We start from the raw sequence: 22,705 nt of genomic DNA, 5'->3' as shown, positions 1-22,705 counted from the left end.
TCAGTTAGCCTGGGGAGGGGATGAGGTCGTGTGAGGTGGATTTATAATTGAGCCACAGTAAAACTCGGAGGCGGCTGGGACAGCTTCTCCTTCCCATTCACATGCAGGCTGGCAAACAGCACTCCTGCGTTAGGTCCCTGGAGCACCCGTGCCTCTGTCTTGTGTCCCCTGTCTTGAGTCTTGGGAGGAGGCAGTGCCCATTCCTCAGGGAAGAGCACAGTGCAAACCCTTCCTTCCACCACACTGTCACAGAGTCTGCAATCACAGTGGCAGAGGCTTTCTGCTTTGAGGCTTGTCAGCCTTCAGGAAACTCAGATTTAGCTCCAAATGCCATGGAAAGAGGAATTTATTCAACCATTAGAGGCTGGGGGCCTTGGTCAAGCCAGAAGGCAATGGAACAAAGCATAGGTGGGGAGAGGAAGGGGGAGGCATGGATCAGGGACTAAGAATCAACCAAACACCAATCAGGCCAGTTTCCAGTCTTTTCCAGGGCTGGCTTTTATTCCAAGCACTGTTAGAATTACAGTTTTCTTTCTTTCTTTCTCTTTCTTTCTTTCTTTCTTTCTTTTTCTTTCTTTCTTTATTTCTTTCTTCTCTCTTTCTTTTTTTTTGAGATGGAGTCTTGCTCTGTCACCCAGGCCGGATGCAGTGGTGTAATCTCCACTCACTGCAAACTCTGCCTCCCTGGTTTAAGTGATTCTCCTGCCTGAGCCTCCCCAGTAGCTGGGATTACAGGCACCTGCCACCATGCCACCTAATTTTTGTATTTTTAGTAGAGACAGGTTTTCACCATGTTGGCCAGGCTGGTCTCGAACTCCTGACCTCAAGTGATCTGCTTGCCTCGGCCTCCCAAAAGAATTATGGTTTTCTAAAGCTGGTGTATAGGCAATGAGTAAAGTAAACCACTCTGCTGGAGCCTCCTGTCTATGGAGGTTCATACTCTAAGACTTAGAAATTTTGTGGGAAGACATTCCCATCTTTTCTTTGCTAATTGTGGACCTCTTTTTTAAATGATTTTTTTCAACTCTGAAAATATAAACTCCATGCAATAGGGAAAGGTGCATGTCTTAACACTGTGTCTCTGACACAGAGTAGACACTCAATAAGTATGTAAGCCACACAGATGAACTGTTGTGTTTTCCAACCCATAATACCTCAAAGGAAAACAAGTTCCAAAGACCAACGAACCACTGTGCAAAGTAACACTTCCTTTGTCTTGTTCTTAAAGAAGAAATCAGTATTTCAAGTTCAGAAGAATAAGTGATTGTATTGTCAGTGGTTTTCAGTATCTTTCTTCTGTTTTATTTTTAAAGCAGTGAAATTGTTTTATTAAATCTAATTTCACCTGGAACTTCTTGTTCATCATGGGGCAGGCCTCCCCTTTCTTTCCCCCATGGGGTGCCTCAGAGGGAACTGGAATCCCAGTACTCCTGGGTATGGGAAAACCCCTGGACCTTCCAACTTCAGAGTTCTCTGCTGTGAATATCCACTTCACAAAACATCCTGTGGGTGTTGAGAGATGCTGAGTTCAGTTTCTCCTTCTCTCGTCCATTTTAGAGTTTCACACTTGTCACTATTAGGAAATCCTGCATCTTTTCTAACCCCAATTTCTAAAAATTTATTTACTTATTTATTTTTTGAGACAGGGTTTCCCTCTGTCACCCAGGCTGGAGCGCAGTGGTGTGATCACAGCTCAGAACAGCCTCAACCTTCTGGGATGAAACGATCCTCCTGCTTTAGCCTCCCAAGTAGCTGGAACTACAGGTGTGCGCCACCATGCCCAGCTAATTTTTGTATTTTTTGGTAGAAGCAGGGTTTTGCCATGTTTCTCAGGCTGGTCTTGAACTTCTGGACTCAAGAATTTCTCTTGCCTTGGCCTCCTGAAATGTTGGGATTATAGGTGTGAGCCATCAAGCCCCGCCAACCCCAATTTTTAAATAGTCTTTGGCATTAGGGTAATAATGGTCTCGTAAAATGAGTAGGAACAGAGATGTGTTAGCTCTCCTATTTTCTGAAAGAGTTTGTGTAGAAATGATATTATTTTTTCTCTAAAGTGAGGGCCATTTTATACAGCAGAGTATTTGGTAGAATTTTCTAATGAAGCTATGCAAGCTTGAAGTTGTATTCATGGGAATTATGTTTTGTTTTGTTTTGTTTTGTTTTTGAGACAGAGTCTTGCTCTGTCACCCAGACTGGAGTGCAGTGGAATGATCTTGGCTCACTGCAACCTCTGCCTCCTGGGTTCCAGTGAGAATGTCTGGCTAATTTTTATATTTTTAGTAGAGATGGGGTTTCACCATGTTGGCCAGGCTGGTCTTGAACTCCTGAGTTCAAGTGATCTACCTGCCATGGCCTCCCAAAGGGCTGGGATTACAGGTGCGAGCCACTGTGCCCGGCCATCCATGGGAAGATTTTAAACAAAACATTCAATTTCATTAACAAATATAAGGGTTATTCACATTATCTATTTCTTCTTGAGTGAGGCCACAGCGGCTGAGACAAATTTTCCAAAATGATAACTTTCTCTTGAAAGCTGAAATTGTATCACTGGCAACAAATAGTGTCAGTTGTTTTCCTTGAAATGAGAAAATGTCTGCTATTCACCCAGGTTTGAATGACCAGTCGTGAATTGTCTGTGAATTGTTCTGTCTAGTAAAAATAAAGCTCTATTGAAAAAGTGACTTGTTCAGCTCGAGATGCAAACAATTGTCTAAATGCCTTTCCTTGAAACAACCACAGTGCTTTGGTGGAATAAAAGAAAAACTTCAGCCTAATTAAATTAAAGGGGTTTAATTGAGCCATGAACAATTCACGAATCGGGCAGCCTCCCAAGCCAGAGTGGGCTCAGAGACTCCAGCACAGCCACAAGGTGGAAGAGGATTTATGAACAGAGGAAGGAAAGTGACGGACAGAAAAGGAAGTGAGGCCCAGAAATAGTCGGATTGGTTACAGCTCGGCATTTGCCTTATTTGAACAAGGTTCAAACAGTTGGTTACATCTAATTGCCCAAAACTTGGTGATTGGCACAAGTGTAGGCTGCAGTCTGGTTACACCTCCACTTGTTATAGCTCACAATGTAAAGAGAAATCATTAGGCCAAACGTAAAATATGTAAGTTCGTAAAGGAGGCAGCTTTAGGCTGTGCAGCAGAGTATATTTCCCATTTGGTCACAAGGAATACTAAAAAGATGTGTAGTCAAGGGTTGAGCCAGTTGAGACCTAGTAATAATCTATAATCTTAGCAAGGGCATTCTCACATGAACCTGGAAGTCCTGTGCTTCTGTTATTCAATGTCTGAAATCAGTTTCATAAATTTTGGCTGGTGTTCCAGTTGCTTAAGGCAGGATGGTAAACACAGTCCCTGTTAGTGCATTATAATGTTTTTGTCTGCTTCTGGAAATCCTGTTCATCCACTACGAGGTCACCCAGAGCTGTCCTTCAAGTGTCTTCTCTTTCCCCCTGATTTTCGTCTCAATTTTTTTTCTCTGTACTTTGGCACATTTTTTACATTTGGTTTATATGTACTACATTTTAAAATCCAAAACATGTTTTCTGGTAAGCTCCTAGAGTCTTTTTTATGCTTTTTCGGGGTCTCCTTACCTTTTCTTCTTTTTTTTTTTTTGAGATGGAGTCTCACTCTGTTGCCCAAGCTGGAGTGCAGTGGCACGATCTCGGCTCACTGCAGCCTCTGCCTTCCAGGTTCCAGTGATTCTCCTGCCTCAGCCTCCTAGTAGCTGGGATTACAGGCACGTGTCACTACTGCCTGGCTAATTTTTTTTTGTGTTTTTAGTAGAGACGGGGTTTCACCATGTTGGCCAGGCTGGTCTTGAACTCCTGACCTCAGGCGATCCGCCTGCCTCAGTCCCCCAAGTGCTAGGATTACAGGCATGAGCCACCATGCCCGGTCAACTATTCTTATTATCTTCTATCATAGGTGTTCATCTTTCTTCTTCAGGGACAGTCATATGCCTCATAATAATTTTTGGCCAATGATAGATCACATATATAAGAGTGGTCCCATAAGATTATAATACTGTGTTTCGACTGTACTCTCTCTATGTTTGTGGATATTTAGATACACAAGTGTTTACCATTGTATTATAACTTCCTATAGTATTCAGTACCGTAATATGCTGTATAGGTTTGTAGCCCAGGAACGATAGACTGCACCGTCTAGCCTAGGTGTGTAGTAGGCTATCCCATCTAGGTTTGTGTAAGCACATAAAGTTTGCACAATGAGGAAATCACCTAACAACACATTTCTCCGAATGTATCCCCATCATTAAGCAATGCATGGCTGTATTTTATTGGGTATGTGTTGTGAATGTTTTGTCAGTTCTTTCTCTCTCTGGCTGCTGGGCCCTTTTAGAGGTGCTATAACTTTTTATTTGTTGGCTCACTGGGGTTCGGGTAACAGGAATGGTGATGCCTATGGGATCCTGAAAATGCATTTTTTACACTAGATTGATGAAATATTTCTTTTTAGATGTTGGATATGTTTTAACCCTTTGGGGAAATAAAGACTTAAGTGGGATTGGGGTCAGAGGTAATTATTCTCTTTTTGTGGGTGGAGAAAATGAGACTGAGTAATGAAGTCCCTACCCAGCACCCGTCCAGAAGTGAGAAGTGGAAATTGGGAGAGGAAACCATGTTACATCAGTGATTATCAACCATCTGTTGAGCTTGTACCCAGACCTAGGCACTGAGATAAATGTTCCGCTCATATAATTTTAATTCCAGTTGTCAGGTTACTAACACATGACATTTGCCATGTGATGTAGATACAATGACTATTTCTGATAACAGATAAAGAGGTTGTGTGTGAGGTCCCGTAGGTAGAAATTGGAGGAACTGGGATTTTAATTACGGCATGTCTTTCTTTGAAATCCCTGATTGATCTTAACCCCTGTGCTGTGCTGCGTGGCGCTGGCCTCCTCCCTGGACAAGAGCGGGAGTTGCTCCCTCTCTCAGTGGCCCCTTAACACTTTGTTCAATGGGTGGCTTCTGCATTTAGAAAAATCTTTTATGTTCTCTTAGTGCATGAGGTCAAGGCCACCACCCCCTCATCTCCTATACACTCTTCCCAGCGCAGTGGCTCAGCTATTGTTATTATTTTAATTACTTTCATATTTGGTGCTTAATTGCAGAGATGGGTGGGTTGGGTGCTGTTTCGGGTGATGGGCTACACACTCCCTTTTGCTTAGACCTTTCCCGCCCCTTACCCTTTTGGTTCCCTGATTCACAGGCTCTTTCCTTATTACCATGAAATCTGGGGGTAGAACAGTCTTATTTCTGGTTGCCATTAGCATTTTATTTTGAAGACCTCTGAGTGATGGGTGCGGCATACTCAAAGATTCTCTCTGGTATTTGGGTGGCCTCTGCCGAAGGAGCCTCCAAGCACAGTCTGAGAAAGAGAAGAGGTATGGGCTGCCTGAACCAATGCTTAACCCTTATGGCATTGAGGGTTTTGGCTTTGGAATGCAGCCTGAGTTATAATATCTCTCTGAGGGAGGAGGTCGAAGGAAGAAGCTAAATAGCCTGGGTACCCAGGATGGGGCTCCTGCAGAGACTCAATGGTAGGAGAAAGAGGTTGGTCTCTTCCCGTGTGATGGGATCAGTCAAAGCCAGGATGCTCCAAGAGTCCAGATGGGTGGATTTCTATCAAAAGTCATCCTCAATGGCCCCTCCTAGGTATTACCCCTATAGATTCTATTTCAGAGGGTTTTGATGGGTCCTGGTATGTGTACTTTGTTAAAATATACATACCAGGACCCATAAAAATATCCCTGGGGATTTTGAGCACCCAGGAAATGACAATCATTACTGTGACTGGATCAGGGAGAGTACTATGCCTAGTACTACAGCACTGAGCCTAGTACCGAGGGAATGACAATCATTACTGTGACTGGATCAGGGAGAGCACTATGCCTAGTACTAGAGCACTGTGTCTAGCACCCAGGGAATGACGGCCATTACTGTGACTGGATCAGGGAGAGCACCGTGCCTAGTACTAGAGCACTATGCTTAGCCCCAGAGAATGACAATCATTACTGTTATTGGATCAGCAGCAGAGGGTGATCCTAGAGCACAAATGAGAAGTGGGGCCAGAAACACAGGGTGTCAGAGTCAGGCAAGACAAAGAAACCCTGGAACTCAGGTTTTAAGGTTGTAGCAATAGAGAAAGGTAGACACAGGTCCTCCAGGGATGCGAGGGACCAAGGGCCTTGAACACCTGGCTCTGCCGAGTGCCCAGTGTCTCCTCGCCTTCCCCTCTTTAGCTAGTTCACTTCCATGTGTTCAACCTGACTAGCGCCCTGCCTGGTTCTGACAGTGTCTCACCAGTACCCTTAGGAACCCACAGTACAGGAAGTCAGCTCACTCTTTGTGTCCCAGATCTGACAGCTTTTCAATTTCCTGTGTAACCAACACCTGGGGGATGTTCCTTCCCATCTGGGCCCCCCACGTGTCCTTTCCAGCAACTCTGCACAGAAAAATGAGATGAAGAATGAGTCAGCTCAAGAAACGGAGGCCAAGGAGGACTCTGCAGCGGACGTGCGGGGACCCTGCCATGAGTAATGACATGCGTCTGTCTTGCCCAGCTGAGTCAACTTTCTCATTTAGCATGACTGACCCTGTCACTAAGGAATTTAATTCGCTCACTTGCCAACCAGAAATAGTTCATCCCTGAGGTTTAGAAAATGAGATAACCTGACAGCAGAGCTGTCTTCCTTGTCTGGGAGCCAGAGGAGGCAGTGGTCTTAAACACCAGCGAGGAGGGATACAGTGGGGACCCTCGGGTTGGCCTCTCTCTGCACGCTGCTGTTGCACCTGGCTCTGACTGTGCCCTTCTCTGGCCCCACTTGTGGGCTGAGATATCATGAGATTCCAACATCCTTTCCCACCCAGTCTCCTGCGCTAACATTCCATCTCTAACTTTTTGGTCAGTATGATTCTCTTTACTACAAGAACAACAAGTCATTTATTCATTTGGTTAAACAGGAAAGTGAGAATTTGGGAATTTAGCTTCAATAGATTTTGCTGCTTTGCTGTTCAATGTGATTGTACCCATTTTTACTTTCGCCAGCTGGTTGTGAATGTACGAGGTCCATGTTCCCCATGTCATCAAACATGAACAGTTTGCTAGGTGGATGAGTATGAAGTGTTTCATTTTACTTTAATTGGCATTTCCCTGGTCACGAGTGATGTTGATCTACTTTTCACATGCTAGTTGAATATTTTCATTTCCTCTTCTTTAAATTGCTTGCCTTTTGTCAATTTTTTTTTTTGTCTTTTTGTATTGATTTTAGAAGTTCTTTATCTTGTATGGCTACGAGTTCTTCATTAGATATTTGTAATATTCCTCCTGGACTATCACTTGACTTTTAACTTTATTTTGGGCCTCTATTATAAAACAGAAGTTTTAAATTCGAATATAGTCAAATTTATCATTCCTTTTCCCTTTGGCATTTTGTGTGTGTGTGTGTGTGTGTGTGTGTGTGTGTGTGTGTGTATTGGGCATGAAGGCTCCCATCTTCCTAGCTATGCAGGACTGTATTTTCTCCTAATGATTTATAAGTATTGCCTAATATTGATTGCCATTTTTATTGAGGTTGCTCATCTCTCAGTTTTGGGGAGGAAATGGTGTGAAGTAGGGATTTAACTTAATGCCCCCACAGATTTACAGCCAATAGTGCCAATATCGTTACTGAGTGGTCCCCTTCAAACCCATCCAACTACCACTGGTTAAAATGTTATCTTTATCATGTGCTAAACTCCATGTATAGACATTGGCCTGTTTCTGGACCTCCTGCTCCGTACCATCAAACTGTTTGTAATTACTGTTCTAGTAACACACTATTTTGATTACAATACCTCTAGAATATTTGGAATCTGAAGGACTAGTTCCACATCTTGTTCCTTTTCAAAATTTTCTTGGCTCTTCTGGTGCACATGGATTTTAGAATCAGCATCAATTTTGATGGCTGTTTTTTCTTTGCTTGTTTCCTTCTGCCCAGTTTCAATTTTCACTATTTTCTTTTTTTTTTCTAGTTTATCTTTTTAGTTCCTCTAGTTTGTCCCCTGTCATCTTTCTTTTCTCCTTTTCCTCTATTTTCCTTGGGGAGGTGGATAGAAACTGGGAATGGAAATCAGAACAAGTTTTAATCTGCGTTCCGTCATGAGTCATCTGTGTGACCCTGGGCATGGCATCGCTCTTCTCTGGGTTATTGTTTCTTTTTCTCTAAAATGAAGTAGGAGTGGTCCAGATGAATTCTGAGATGACTTCTTTTTTTTTTTTAATTATACTTTAAGTTCTAGGGTACATGTGCACAATGCGCAGGTTTGTTACATATGTATACATGTGCCATGTTGGTGTGCTGCACCCATTAACTCGTCATTTAACATTAGGTATATCTCCTAATGCTATCCCTCCCCCCTCCCCCCACCCCACAACAGGCCCCAGTGTGTGATGTTCCCCTTCCTGTGTCCATGTGTTCTCATTGTTCAATTCCCACCTATGAGTGAGAACATGTGGTGTTTGGTTTTTTTGTCCTCGCGATAGTTTGCTGAGAATGATGGTTTCCAGCTTCATCCATGTCCCTACAAAGGACATGAACTCATCATTTTTTATGGCTGCATAGTATGTGTATATGTGCCACATTTTCTTAATCCAGTCTATCATTGTTGAATGGCGATCATTAAAAAGTCAGGAAACAACAGGTGCTGGAGAGGATGTGGAGAAATAGGAACACTTTTACACTGTTGATGGGACTGTAAACTAGTTCAACCATTGTGGAAGTCAGTGTGGCGATTCCTCAGGGATCTAGAACTAGAAATACCATTTGACCCAGCTATCCCATTACTAGGTATATACCCAAAGGATTATAAATCGTGAGATGACTTCTAACATCTGCTCTTCTTCCTTTACACAACAGCTTTCAGCCTTTATTCTCTGTTCTTCGATTGCATTTAGCTCTGCTCGTCAATGTCCATGTCACAGTAAGGGCAGTCCTTTCTCTCTACCTTTCTGACCTTACCTTCACCTCCCTCCTCCCAACCACACACCCCAGACCCTGCTGTCCAGGCGCTGCAGATGTGTAGCCAGGAACCAACATGCCCGGACTCCGTGTTTTCAGCCTGCTCCTCAGCAAAACAAAGAAACGGAGGCTTTGGTGGCTCTCTTGGTTTACTCTCCCATCTCCCTTGCATGGAGTCCTGCTTTAAGACACAGAAGGCCTATTAGCCATGCTCACCTGGGCAGGATTAGTGACAACTTGCTGCCAGGTAACTACCACCTGGGCAATCTTCAACCTTCACGATGGCCAGCGTGTATTTGCTTTGTTCAGCTGCTGTGTTTGCTTTTCTAACTGCTAATGGCCCACAGTTAGAGGGTTAATGAGGCAATAGGTGCTCTTCTGGATAATTAAACTCTCAGCAAATGTGAAGCATTAGGTCAGATGATCTGAGTTCTCATTTGTCTGGAGGGATATGCTAATAGGAAGACTCTTTCCCTTTACTCATTTGAATGTTCTAAGGGCATGGAGAGAAGGTGTAACTCATGGGAGAGGGAGTATGCTCCCACATCATTTAGGGGGAAAGGATGTGGCCATCGGTGTGGCTTGATGAGTTTTGTTTATAGTTCTAGAGATTCTCAGGATGGCAGGATGGTTCACAGCTGGGCCTCTCACTGGGCAAGAAACAGCCTCACCCAAGGTCACTATTCACCCTTCTGGGGTGGTTCACTGCCAATGGCTGCTGATGCAGGCATCTGAAGTGCCAGCCCCTTGCCTCAATTTGAGACAACATAGAAGGATTATCCGCAATCTAGAGCTAACTGCAGGTATAGACAAGACCTCTGTTGCAGCTGCTTCCTGAGTCAACTTCTCTCTGGGCCCAGTCTTGCCTTCCCATTTCCTCGCAGGTGTATCTCCTGGGAACACTCCCTCAAGACATTCTGCATGTAGCTATCTGTGTCAGTCTTTCTAGGGATCCTAGTTTAAGATACACACATATTGCATCATTTCTTCAGCAGGAGCTCCCATCTGCACCTCCTCAATGTAGTGTCTGATGCAGAATGCTCATTTAGCGTTTATTGAATGAACAGATGAACGAGTGAAGACAAATCTTGGTTGATGGAGTGGGAGAAGTTTCGAATTGTGCTTTGGCCTTAAGTTGAGCTCTGCATTCTAACACTTCACAGGCATCAATCTCAAAGTGCAGCAGAAAAAAACTGATAAAAATCTCATTTTAAAGCAATTACTGAAAGAGTATAGAAAACGACTTTCACAAGGAAGCATAATGTTAAGATAATACAACTTTTACAATACTGCCTAGAAAGGCTGCTATCTTTTCAGCGAAGTGACTTTAGGTTTGAGTGTTGGGCAATGGTACCAAGTACCAGGAACCCTCTGACCAACAGTACTGTCGATGCTCCCTTCACTTCTTGCTTTCTCTCCCAGGAACTCATTCTAGATCCAGAAGCAGGTGAGAAGACGTGGACCCACAGGGTTATTTAGGGCTGTTGTGGGCTGGGTGATATCCTTAAGTCCCCCACCTCCCACCACACCCCCTGCAACCCCTGGTCTCTGCTGACATCAGTCCTCCACAACCATAGCTCAGATCCCATGCCTCTACCCCAAGTGGTCTGTTGGATGCTGGACATTGGTCGAAGTTCTTAGGGGCTTTGATCTTAGGCGCCTTCCTTTCCCCAACCATGAAGCCACCCTAAAGGTGTGGTCTACTGTGTTATTCAAGGACCCAGTCTGAGCAAGCTCATGACTTCCCTAAGGACAGACACGAGGCCCATTGGCTCTGCTGGGGGAGTCCCTGAAGGGGTGCCACTGTCCCCCAGTGAGGGGTAATTATTCCTGGGCTTTCACACCTTTCACACCTGGTCACACATCGTTAACCGTTTCCACAACCACAAGAATTTTTATTAAATCTTTTTTGTCTTCCGTAAACAACTTCAGGCTCTTCAGGCAAAGCCATTGTCTAACTCGGACTCACACGTCTCAGAGAGGCAATGATAATAAAGTTAGTGTTTGAGTGCTCTTTCTATCATGAACCAAGTGTTTTTTTTTTTTTTTCTTCATGTCTCAAGTGATTGAATCATTTCAACACTCCTAGAAGGTATTACTATCACCCCATTTTGTAGAGGAGAGTACTGGTGACCAGGGAGGTTAAGCGGTTTGTCCAATTTATTGCAGACCAAGGAAAGGGAGGCCCAGAAAAGTTAGGGAAATTGCCCACTAACACCATGAGTAAGTGGCAGGGCTGGTGTTTGAACCAGGCAGCCCGGCTCAGTCCCACCCTCTGGGGCACCACTCAATGGTATTGCCCTCTGAATAGTGGGACATTCTGCAAAGAACACTGGGTCACCTGGATGTAATCTCAGATCTGCCACTGACTTTCTGGGGGAGCCTGGGAGAATCACCCAGCTCCTCTGGGCACTTGTCTGGGTGGCCTCTAGGGCCCCTTTCAGTTGGATGGTTCTAGAAAGTCTCCTTGTTATTTCCTCCTATCTCAACTTCTCACTCTTGACAGAGAACACTGGTGGCATGTGGAGTAAAAGAAGTACTTTCTTGGCATAAGAAAAACTTCAATGCCTAGTCCCTTTCAGGGAAGAGGTGGATGACTGGTTTGCAATGGGTGCCAGCTCTTGAAATACGCTTACTGTAGGTATGATTTCCCCTAATCAGCAAAGGTGCTGTTATTCCAGCAAGCGTCAGAATATGGGCTCATAAATATTATTCTTTCTTGTGCTATTGTGGGCGATAGGGTACTTGACATCATCTAACAACACTTCAAAGTCAAGAGTCAATTGTTGCTGTTTTAGTGACTCTTCTTGGTGACTGAATTAGCATCTGCTATGGTTTGAATGTAGCCCCCAAATTTCATGTGTTGGAAACTTAATCCCCAAATTCATATGTTGATGGTATTTAAAGGTGGCACCTTTGGGAGGTAAATAGGATTAGATAAGGTTGAGAGGGTGGGGCTCCCATGATGGGCCTGGTGGCTTTAAAAGAGGAGGAAGAGAGTCCTGAGCTGGCACATTTGCTGATGCCCTCCACCATGTTATGACACAGCATGAAGGCCCTCACAAGATACAGTCCCTCAACCTTGGACTTCCCAGCCTCCAGAACCATAAGAAATACATTTCTTTTCTTTATAAATTACCCAGTCTCAGGTATTCTGTTATAACAACAGAAAATGGACTAAGACAGCATCCTCCATCCTAAGTCTTTGTGATGTATTTAAAATCTCCTTTAAGGGGCAATAAAACCAAGAGGGCTACAGAGCTTCAACCTGTGGCTTGTGGAATGCAGCCTGGTTACCAGAATGCCATGTGTCTGCAGTGTGGCGGGGGGACAGGCAGAGCTTTCCAGCCTCCAGCCTCTGTCTCAGGCTGGCTTGTGGCCCAAACAGGAAAGGGTGACAGCTTTGGTTGAAAACATTGTTTTGTTTTGTTTTTTCCTGTAAATGATAAATACTTTATGGGAAGGTTAACATGCTAAGATAGTATTCATAAGTAGTATTCATCAGTAGTATTCATAAGATAGTATTCGTCAGTAGTTCCTTATGAATCACACAATCCTTTATAACAGTTAAGAGTAAGTTTTCTTAGAGGGAGCATGAGAATTTCTCATTTTCTCATTTCTCTTTCTGGCAAAAATTGCCTTAAAAAGTCTCTATTCAACAACTTAACCCTCTTTTCTAACATGCTCTTTTTTTTTTTTTTTTGAGACGGAGTCTCGCTCTGTTGCCCAGGTCTAGGCTGGAGTGCAGTGGTGCGATCTCGGCTCACTGCAAGCTCCACCTCCCGGGTTCACACCATTCTCCTGCCTCAGCCACCTGAGTAGCTGGGACTACAGGCACCTGCCACCATACCCAGCTAATTTTTTGTATTTTTAGTAGAGACGGGGTTTCACCGTGTTAGCCAAGATGGTGTCGATCTCCTGACCTCGTGATCGCCTGCCTCAGCCTCCCAAAGTGCTGGGATTACAGGCTTGAGCCACCATGCCCGGCCTCTAACATGCTCTTTTGAACTCATTCCCATGGTGCTTTTTCTCTCAAGGACACCAGCAACATTTTCAAGGACACCAGCAACCTTGATTCTTCTCAAGGACACCAGCAACATTCATTTTGTCAAACCAAACAATCCACTCTCCCTTCTTGTGTTACTTGACCTGTCAGCACCACTGACATGCTAGGCACCTGCACAGATTCCCACATGTAGTGGGTTGGGAACAATGAGCTTGGAGGGTTCATGGCTTTAGAGCAAGTGGAGGGAAGCCTGCCCTTTGCCTAGGGAGAGACATTACTTCCTCCCTGAAGGCTGCTTGCTATAAGCACAACCCTGAGACACAGCTCAGGCAAGAAGCAGTCAGGACCATGCATTCTGGGCATAGCTGGCAAGAAAATGCAGTGACGTGCAGGGTCAGGTGGAAGGCCTCTTCCAAAAGTGTGTGTCCCAAAGGCAATCATCCTCAAATTCCTGAACCCTGGTTCTCCAGCATCAGTCAAGCTTAGTCTTACTATTAATTAATTATCAGCAAATATCCCCATATTAACACACACCTAATAATGATTATAAGGATAACTCACATGTATTGAGCATCTACCATGCGGTGAGCCTGACTATGGCCTCATTTAATCTCCACAACCTCTCAGTAAGGAAAATATTGTTTGGCTCATAAAGATTAAGTAATTCAACAGAGAACAGTAAGTAGTGGAACTGATATTCAAACCTACATATGCTTGGCTGGGCATGGTTGCTCATGCTTGTAATCTCAGAAGGTGGGAGGATCCCTTGACAACAGGAGTTCAAGATTAGTCTGGGCAACACAGTGAGACCCAGTCTCTACAAAAAAAATAAAAAAATTAGACAGGTGTGATGGCACACACCTGTAGTCTCAGCTACTCGGGAGGCTGAGGTGGATCACCTGAGCCCAGGAAGTTGAGGGGGCAGTGAGCAATGATTGTACCACTGCATTGTAGCCTGGGTGACACAGTGAGATCCTGTTTCTAAAAAAAACACACAAACCGAACCAACACACACAGAAAACCTATGTTTGCTTGATTCCAAATCTGTCCTCTTTATGCCTCATCACCCTTCCTGATAGGATTAAATGTGCAGCATTGCATGACGTACACATATAAGAGAGTAAAGAAGGAAGGAAGAGGACCAAGAATCACGTTTTAAGAAATATTTAAAGAAGCCAAGTGGTGAATTTTTAAAAAGAGGGGTGGTGAACAACAATGTATGAAAGCTCAGGCAGATGAGGTCTGAGGACAGAGCAGTGCTTGGCAGCTTGTGTAGAAAAAGGGCTTTGGGTGGGAGCATGTTTATCCTCTTCTGTCTGTTGCTCATGAGTTACAGTTGGACTTTCAGGTCAGCTGACTGACAGCTTATACATTTTGTAAGATACAAGAACTCAAGACAATGTAAATCCAAGGGTGGAGTGGAGGTAAGGGCCGATGGAACAACTCACAGCACCAGCCAGCTGGAGATGGAGATATGAGAGGCAGCAGGCAGGATGACTGATGGTGGAGCCCATGGGCTTTGGTGTGAGACTTGGCTTCAAACCCTTGGACATCATTTTCTAGCTCTTTTGAGAGTTAGGTCTTAGGAAAATCTTTTTATATCAGATTCTGAATTAATTGAATGTAATCAATAGCTATTTAGAAAGGCAGATGAAAAATATGCAGTCTTCATTGTGAAATAGATAAATCCCATGCTTAGGAAAAGCTTTTAATTTGAAATTTTACATAGAGTTTTTGTTTAGTGTTTTTTTTTTTTAAACTAGTAAATGGCACACATCATCATTTTCCTCAGCTGAGTAATATCCGATCCTAGTGAATAGTAGAGAAGTAATTATTTCATTTACTTTATCTCTATCATTTTTTCCAAGGAAGAGTGGGTCTGTGAAATTTTCAGAAGCTCAATATATCTGACTTGCAGATTAGCAGAGCTGAAAGGTGGAGAGGCTACCTTACTGTATCATCTTGGAGAGAAACTTGATTGCAGAAGAAAATAAAGGCATTTAAATGGCACTTACAGAATGTTTTCTACCCTGGACTTTGTTTCCTCATTCATTCATCCCACAAATATTTGTCAAACACTCTCTATGCCAACCATTGTTTTGAGGGTTTAATGAAAATTAAGGCTAGAAGAAACACATGAGGCTTTTGTTGATCAAAACTATTCAATAGCTTTATTCTTCCATTCCATCAATATTATATTCATCTGATTACTCTTAAATTCCAATATTCCAGTACACAAAGTCTCCTTTCTCTCCAGCCAACTGGTCAACTCTTTGCACCTAACTCACCACCCCATCTTGTTCATGTTGTCATCATTCTGCATGCCAGGAACGTTCACTCCTCTTCAGTGTATAATTTTTTTTTTCCCGTCAGATCCTAATTCAAGTCCCATTACTTTCATGAAGCCCTCCTCACCTGCTTTAGCCTGTGAGACTCCTGGAATCCTTCTAACAGCTCTCATCCCTGAATGCCCGGATGACTTTTTCTGATTATAAAAATATTGCAGGATGAGTAAGGAAAATTTGAAAGAGAAGGAAATATATCACCTTAATTCTTCTTTGCAGAGAACATTATACTTAGCATCTTGTGAATTTTTTATATGGACTTAAAAAAGCAGAACTGATATAATAATGAATATAAAATTTTATATCTTATTTCTCCTGCTTAATGTTGTATAATTACTATTTCTCTAAGTTACTAAAAACTTTCAGTTATTATTTGTAACATTTGCCTGATTTTCCACTTGAAATGTGTACCATAATTTACTCAATAATTCCTCTGTCATGAAAAATTTAGTTTGAGTTTAGTTTTTTCCTATTATAAATAACCCTGAGATAAACATAAGGATTACTCCATATTATAAATTATTTACTTAATTAAAAATCTTAGAATTGGAATTACTATATCAAATGATGTAAACATGTTGATATATATTGCAAAATTGTTGTACAAAAGGTTAATATTAATTTTCGTTCTTGAGTAGACAGTTATTTTACCATATCCTCATTAGCACTAAGTATTCTTTAATAAAAACAAAACAAAAAACTTTGCTAACTTGTGTCACCTGTTTGTCATTTGGCATATGCAGCAATGTTCTTCCCGAAATACATTAGTCACCACACTCCCAAATCAGAGTCAGGTTATAATTTAGATCGTACTATTGATTTGAGTACCCACTTAGAGCTCTCGAACCTCCCACCTCACGTGTTGAAAAATTACCGTGCCCTCTGCAAAGTAAACTGCGGTGACAATGAGGATTGACAGCTCCTTCTCCTCTAGGATGCTCTTCTTCTTTTGGGATGCAGCCTCAGAGGTCCCCGTGTTCCTTCTCCCTTTCTTCATACTGGCCCCTTCTTCTTTGGGCAACTTGTAATGTTCCAGGAGCTTTGGTGGCTTTAACCAACAGCTTCTTGCTGTTTCCTCAGTTGGCAGTGTGGAGTTACAGTTTTTTCCCCCAGCATTTGTCAGTGTTGAGCACATTTTTCTCATAACTGCTCACCCCTTCTGCGATGTGAGATCCTATCAATATCGTTCTAATGGATCTGCCTTTCCTTCGTTTCCTGTGTGGACTCTGCCTGCGCCAACATGTGGGTTCTGCAGCTGTCTCCCTGGCCTCTTATTCTACAGCCTTCCTGGGCAACTCCACCTGCCTCCAAGGCAGACTTATCTCGGTGTAACAACTAGGATTTTACAATTATATTTTATATTACATTACATAATTATTATATTGCATACTTTTATTACATATTTTTAATTAATTTATTCAATTATTTAACTTATTTAATTTTATTACATAATTCATTACATAATGACCATGACAATTTTCAAAATTACATTAAATGTATCTTGGTGCAAAATCTGTAACTGAAATCTGCCCCCTGCTCTTGAGCTTCAGCCTAATATTCCAACACCTACTAAGTATTTCCATTCGGCTGTCTTCTAAGGTTGTAAGGAAAAGGTCTCTGGGAAGGAAATTGGAGGAAAGAGACTTTATTCCAGCAAAAAGCTGACAAACGAGGGAGATGCAGCCTCTGGTGTAAACAAAGATGTGTTCCAGAGAACAAAAGGAGGGTTTGGTGTTTTCTTAAATTTTATTTTATTTTTATTTTTTATTTGAGGGATGGAGTCCTGCTGTCACCCAAGCTAGAGTGCAGTGGCGAGATCTCATCTCACTGCAACCTCTACCTCCCGGGTTCAAGTGATTCTCCTGCCTCAGCTTCCCAAGTAGCTGGGGCTAGGTTTTATAGCAAAAGTTTCTGCCCAATCAGGTTCAAGTATGCAAATAAAAAATTCAAACTGATTGGTCAACACAGCTGAGCCCTGATTGGTTGATACAGCTGAACCCTGATTGATTGGTTCAGATGAGCTCTCCTTTGTTGGTTTAGGTGAGCTCTAATTGATTCAGGTAAGCTCTGATTGGTTTGTTCAAATAGCTCTGAAAGTTCCAAAGTTAAATAGAGGTGTGGGTTTTGGGGAGCTCGCGGTGCTTGTGTGACCTCCAGTCAACAAATGGCTACTTGGCTGTATTTAAAATTTGCTCCTGGTTAGCTGCTTGGGATCCATCAGGATTGGCTATGTCAGGTTCATATTTGTGTATACGACCTTCGAGCTCAGCATGTCCACAGTTACAGTGATTGTTCCTCTGGCCTCACAACCCTTTCTCCTTCTCCTGTGTCCTCTAGACAGCCTGATAACACCATCTTCCCATTAGCTCTGTGATATGGTTTGGCTGTGTCCCCACCCAGATCTCATCTTGAATTCCCATGTCTTGTGGGAGGGACCTGGTGGGAGGTAATTGAATCATGGGGGTGGGTCTTTCCTGTGCTGTTCTCCTGATAGTGAATAAGTCTCATGAGATCTGATGGTATTATAAGCAGGAGTTTCCCTGCACAAGCTGTTTGTCTTTGCCGCCATCCACAGATGTGACTTGCTCCTCCTTCCCTTCCGCCATGATTGTGAGGCCTCCCCAGCCTGGTGAAACTGTAAGTCCAGTTAAAACTCTTTCTTTTGTAAATTGCCCAGTCTCCGGTATGTTTGTTTTATCAGCAGCGTGAAAATGGACTAATACACTCTGTGAACTAGAAAAGTAGGGGTCCTGCAGTCCTCATCGTCAGTACCCTGGACTACAAAAATAAAGCTTTTCTGGTCTTCCTGTCTCCAGACCCGCCCTATACCCTTGAGCCGGAGTGACCTTCTTCAATTTGCCTAGAAGCCTTCTGTAGCTGGTCATCGTCAGGATTAAGTTAGAAATCCTGAGTTCAGTACAGAAAAGCGAGCAGCACCTGGTCTCTGCTACCTCTCCAGATTTTCTGGTATGATATGCGAATTGTCTCTCACAAGGACCCCGGCTGTATGAATTCCAGTTGCTTCTTAATTGAGCTATGTCAGAATCCTTTCTTGTTTTCTGTAACAGATTCCTAGAGGCAGTACCATGCTTTGCAGTTTGTGAATTTCAGAAAGCCTAACAGGTGAGGCACCACCCCTAGAGCCCTGTGGTCACACCTCACATGCCCTGTCTGGGGGAAGACAGCAATTCTGTGTTCTAACTCTCTCTGACGGTCATTCGCTGTGTGATCTTGGGAGAAAGACCTGAGTTTTTGGGCTTCAGTTTGCTCGTCTGTGGAATGAGCTAGTCAAAGGGAACTTGGAAATGGTTACTAAAATCTCCTTAGGTGACCTCATTTGTGTCCGTTTTTGGTTAAAACCCTGAGCTGATGTAATATCAGAGCCAGGCATTAGAGGGCAGCATTAACTAAAATTTGCTGGGAAGTCTACATATGCTGGACCTTATCTTGGAAGTTGGTTTTGCTTTGTTGCAGCAAATATTGATGATAAAATACAAAGTGAGCATACGGAGATATATACATTATGCGATCTGATGAGGATCATGTTAAGCATTTGGTTCTTTTCCTAAAAGTAATGGGAATACTTCAGATTATGATGAAGATTCACAAAATAAGAGATACTGAAGATTCACATGAAGATTCACAAAATAAGAGACACTCTAAGACAAATCTAATCACTTCTGTTAACTTTTCCAATTATTATAGGAGAATTTTTTTTTTAAATACTGAGGCAGAATATTCATAGAATCAGTCAGTGACTCTGTATTTGAAAATAACAGAAACTGATGAGTCTTAGGCAATTTGCATGAATATAGTGCAAAAATAGAATAGTTTCTCCTGAAATTGATCAAATAATTGCAAGTCTTTGAAAAATTAGTGAGTTAATATTAATCTTCATAAATTGGTATATTTTTGCAATCTGAATATTTCTGTTCATGTGAGTGTGAGATGCTAATATTTAATGCTGCACAGTTCTCTTCTACAATATGCCAGGTTATATAGTTTAAATGTTTGAGTTGAAAAAAGACATTAATAACCAGTGAGGCCCTTTGTGGCTATCACTGAAGTGGGAGTGGACAAAATGAAGTTCAATCCCTTTGTGACTTCTGACCGAAGCAGTAACTGCAAAAGGCATTTCAATGTGCCTTCCCACATTCACAGGACAGTTAATGTCTTCCCCTCTTTCCAAAGAGCTGAAACAGAAGTACAACGTTTGATCCATGCCCATCTGAAAGGATGATGATGTTCAGGTTGTGTGAGGGCACCATAAAAGTCAGCAAATTGGCAAAGTAGTCCAGATTTACAGAGAGAAATATGTCATCTACATTGAATGGGTGCAGCGGGAAAAGGCTAATGACACAACTGTTGGTGTAGACTTTCGCCCCAGCAAGGGGGTTATCAGTAGACTAAAACTGGACAAAGACCACAAAAAGATCCTTGCACGGAAAGCCAAATCTCACCAAGTAGGAAAGGAAAAGGGCAAATACAAGGAGGGAACAACTGAGAACATGCAGGAATAAAGTAATCTTGTATACAAGCTTTCATTAAGACTTGACAAAAAAAACTGGTAGGGATAATGTAACACAGATGTAGTACAGGGAGAGGTTAAAAGTGTCTGTATGCATACGTGTGTGTGCATGTGTGCTTGTATGTGTTCATGTGTGTATGCATGGGTGCATGAGTGTGTTCTTGTGGTATGTGTGCTTGCCTGTGTGTGCATGTATGTGGGCTTGTACTGGTTCACCTTTACTTTTTTGTTTTAATCAGAGGAAAGTGAACAATAGGTGAAAAGAAAGAGGGTCTATTTTGATCTAAAAGTAGTGTGGTGGGGGGGTTAGAATTGCCCCTGGGGAAGGTAATGTTCTCGATTGCACATCCTATGGCAGGTAAATAAGCCCTTCCATAATCAGAAAAAGCAGCTCACTGTTCTCTAAGGAAGGGAAGGGTCTCCCAGTCAGCACCTGCTCTTGAATTGTGCAAATGTGAAGGAAAATATTAAAAAAAAAATCAGAGTGATCATGGCTGTCTTAGTCTGTTTAGGCTTCTGTAACAAAAATGCCATGCACAGGGTGACTTATAAACAGCAGAAATTTATTTCTCAACATTCTGGAGGCTGGGAAGTCCAAGATCAAGGCTCAGGCAGGTTTGGTGTCAGGTGAGGGTCTGTTTCCTGGTTCTCGCTGTGTCCTCACATGGCAGAAGGGGCAAACAAGCTCCCTTGGGCCTCTTTTCTAAGGGCACTAATCCCATTCATGAGGGCCCCATCCTCATGACCTCATCAACTCCAAAGCCCCACTTCTTAATACCGTTACCTTGGGGGTAGGATTCAACATATGAATTTTGGAGGGACACAAACATTCGAAACATAGCAATGGCCAAATGCACATTGCTAGGGAAGCTAAACGAGCTCATGCTTTCATACTTGAAGCCAAAAATGGCTTTAACATATTTTATAAAAACCAGCACCGTTGAAAGAAAATGGAGATTTAAAATTTCATGTAAAGTAAATGGTGATAAATAAAAGTCGAATCTCCCATCTGTTTTCCTTTCATCTTCTCCATCAAAGACAATACTTTGGTTTTAAAAAGGGCGGGGGAAAGGAAATTGGAAGATAAACTAGATGACATGATTTCAAAGCAGACTTCGAGTTCAAAAAATGTACTTATCCTTTGGTTCATGTTAGAAATCCAGTCAATGTTGAGTGAAATGAATAGAAGTTGTTCCAGGTCCTAAGCTGGGGAGAAGTTGCTGAACCACGGTCAGTGATCCTTAAAGAATCATGAATAGAATAAGACTGGTGGACAAATGTACACTCTTTGTTTGTTGTAATATCAATTTAATAAAGTGAATTCTGCACACTACAATTCTAGAAAATTAACATCAACATTGGACAATACTTTTAATTTGTGTGTGTATGTGTGTGTGTGTGTGTGTGTGTGACAGGGTCTTGCTCTGTTTCCCAGGCTAGAGTGCAGTAGCACAATCTCAGCTCACTGCAGTCTCGACCTCAAAGGCTCAGGGCTCCCAGCTACTCAGAAGTCTGAGGCAGGAGAATTGCTTGAACCCGGGAGGCAGAGGTTTCAGTGAGCCGAGATTGCACCACTGCATTCCAGCCTAGGTAACAGTGTGAGACTCCATCTTGAAAAAAAAAAAAATAGGGCAGCTAGGCATGGTGGTATACCTGTATAGTCCCAGCCATATGGGAGGCTGAGGTGGAAGGATGACTTAAGCCCAAGAGTTTGAGTCTAGCCTGGGTAACACAGTGAGACCTCATCCCTAAAAAATAAATAAAAAAGTAAAAACTGAGAAGCTCCTTGATTAATATGTGACATATTTATTACAGAGACAGTTTGGCTTTTAAACTCACAGACAATATTGCTTTGTCTCTGAAGGGACAGCAGACATTTCCAGACCAACTCCTGAAAGTGACTAATGGGAGCAAGAGTACCCAAAAGAGTACAAACCCTTTTACCAAATCAGGGGTCAGTAAACTGTCATATGTGATTCTGCAAGGAAACTGAAGTATCTATGAGACGTTTGAACAGAGACATTTTAGAGGATTTCCTTTAAATGATAAGGGGATTGAAGGAAATGAGCATAAATTCTATTAGAGTGTAGCCAATATCTGGAATTGGCCAGGAAGTAAAGATATCCCAATTTTGTTTGGATGGTAGAGATGGCTTATAGAAAGTGGTCATTGCTAGGTTACTAAATTTGTTATGTTCCAGAAAAATCAAAGGAGAAAGAAAGACATAAAATACCACACAAATATAAAATGACAGCTGCCCATGAGCTTTTGAAACACTAAAGACAAATTTAGTTGAGTTTCTAGATTTCAGGTTTGAAGTTTCAGTTGGCCCAACATGTTCTCAAAAGGATGTAGCCTTTACTGGATCTGATTAGGCATTATATGCATAAGATGTAACATCTTGGATTTCTACTGGAATGATTACCACCTGAAGAATTTCAAAGTCCTAGCGATAAGAACAATCCAAATTATGGATTAAATTTTTTCTTTGACATATATTCAGGGTCTTCTGTATAGAGATGAATTTGTGGTCATAATTGTGACAATATTGTAAAATAATATTGATTTCTGCAAGGTCAAGTGCAGCAGACATCAAGGCTTACTAGCTGTCTTGCTCTAAAACTTTCCATAAGAAAAGCAATCTCATGTAGAGACAAAACCAGGGACTTTAAAAGAAAAGAGCTATGATTTGGATTCTAGAGAGCATGCTTTCAATGAGTGAGTTCATGTTTTTGAGAGGGCTTTGTACACTTTATTCTATAAATGTGCATTCAACTTAAGTGAAATTGTCT

The 22,705-nt window shown here is 42.3% G+C and overlaps 1 pseudogene; it reads left to right on the top strand.

The window, feature by feature from the left end:
* Positions 1-19,466: 19,466 nt before the first annotated feature.
* Positions 19,467-19,905, top strand: LOC129006138 (large ribosomal subunit protein uL24-like; annotated as a pseudogene).
* Positions 19,906-22,705: the final 2,800 nt, after the last annotated feature.

The sequence above is a fragment of the Pongo pygmaeus genome, chromosome 8, assembly GCF_028885625.2.
Source record: "Pongo pygmaeus isolate AG05252 chromosome 8, NHGRI_mPonPyg2-v2.0_pri, whole genome shotgun sequence".
NCBI classification, from domain to species: Eukaryota; Metazoa; Chordata; class Mammalia; order Primates; family Hominidae; genus Pongo; species Pongo pygmaeus.
This window is presented reverse-complemented; position numbering and strand designations above follow the sequence as displayed.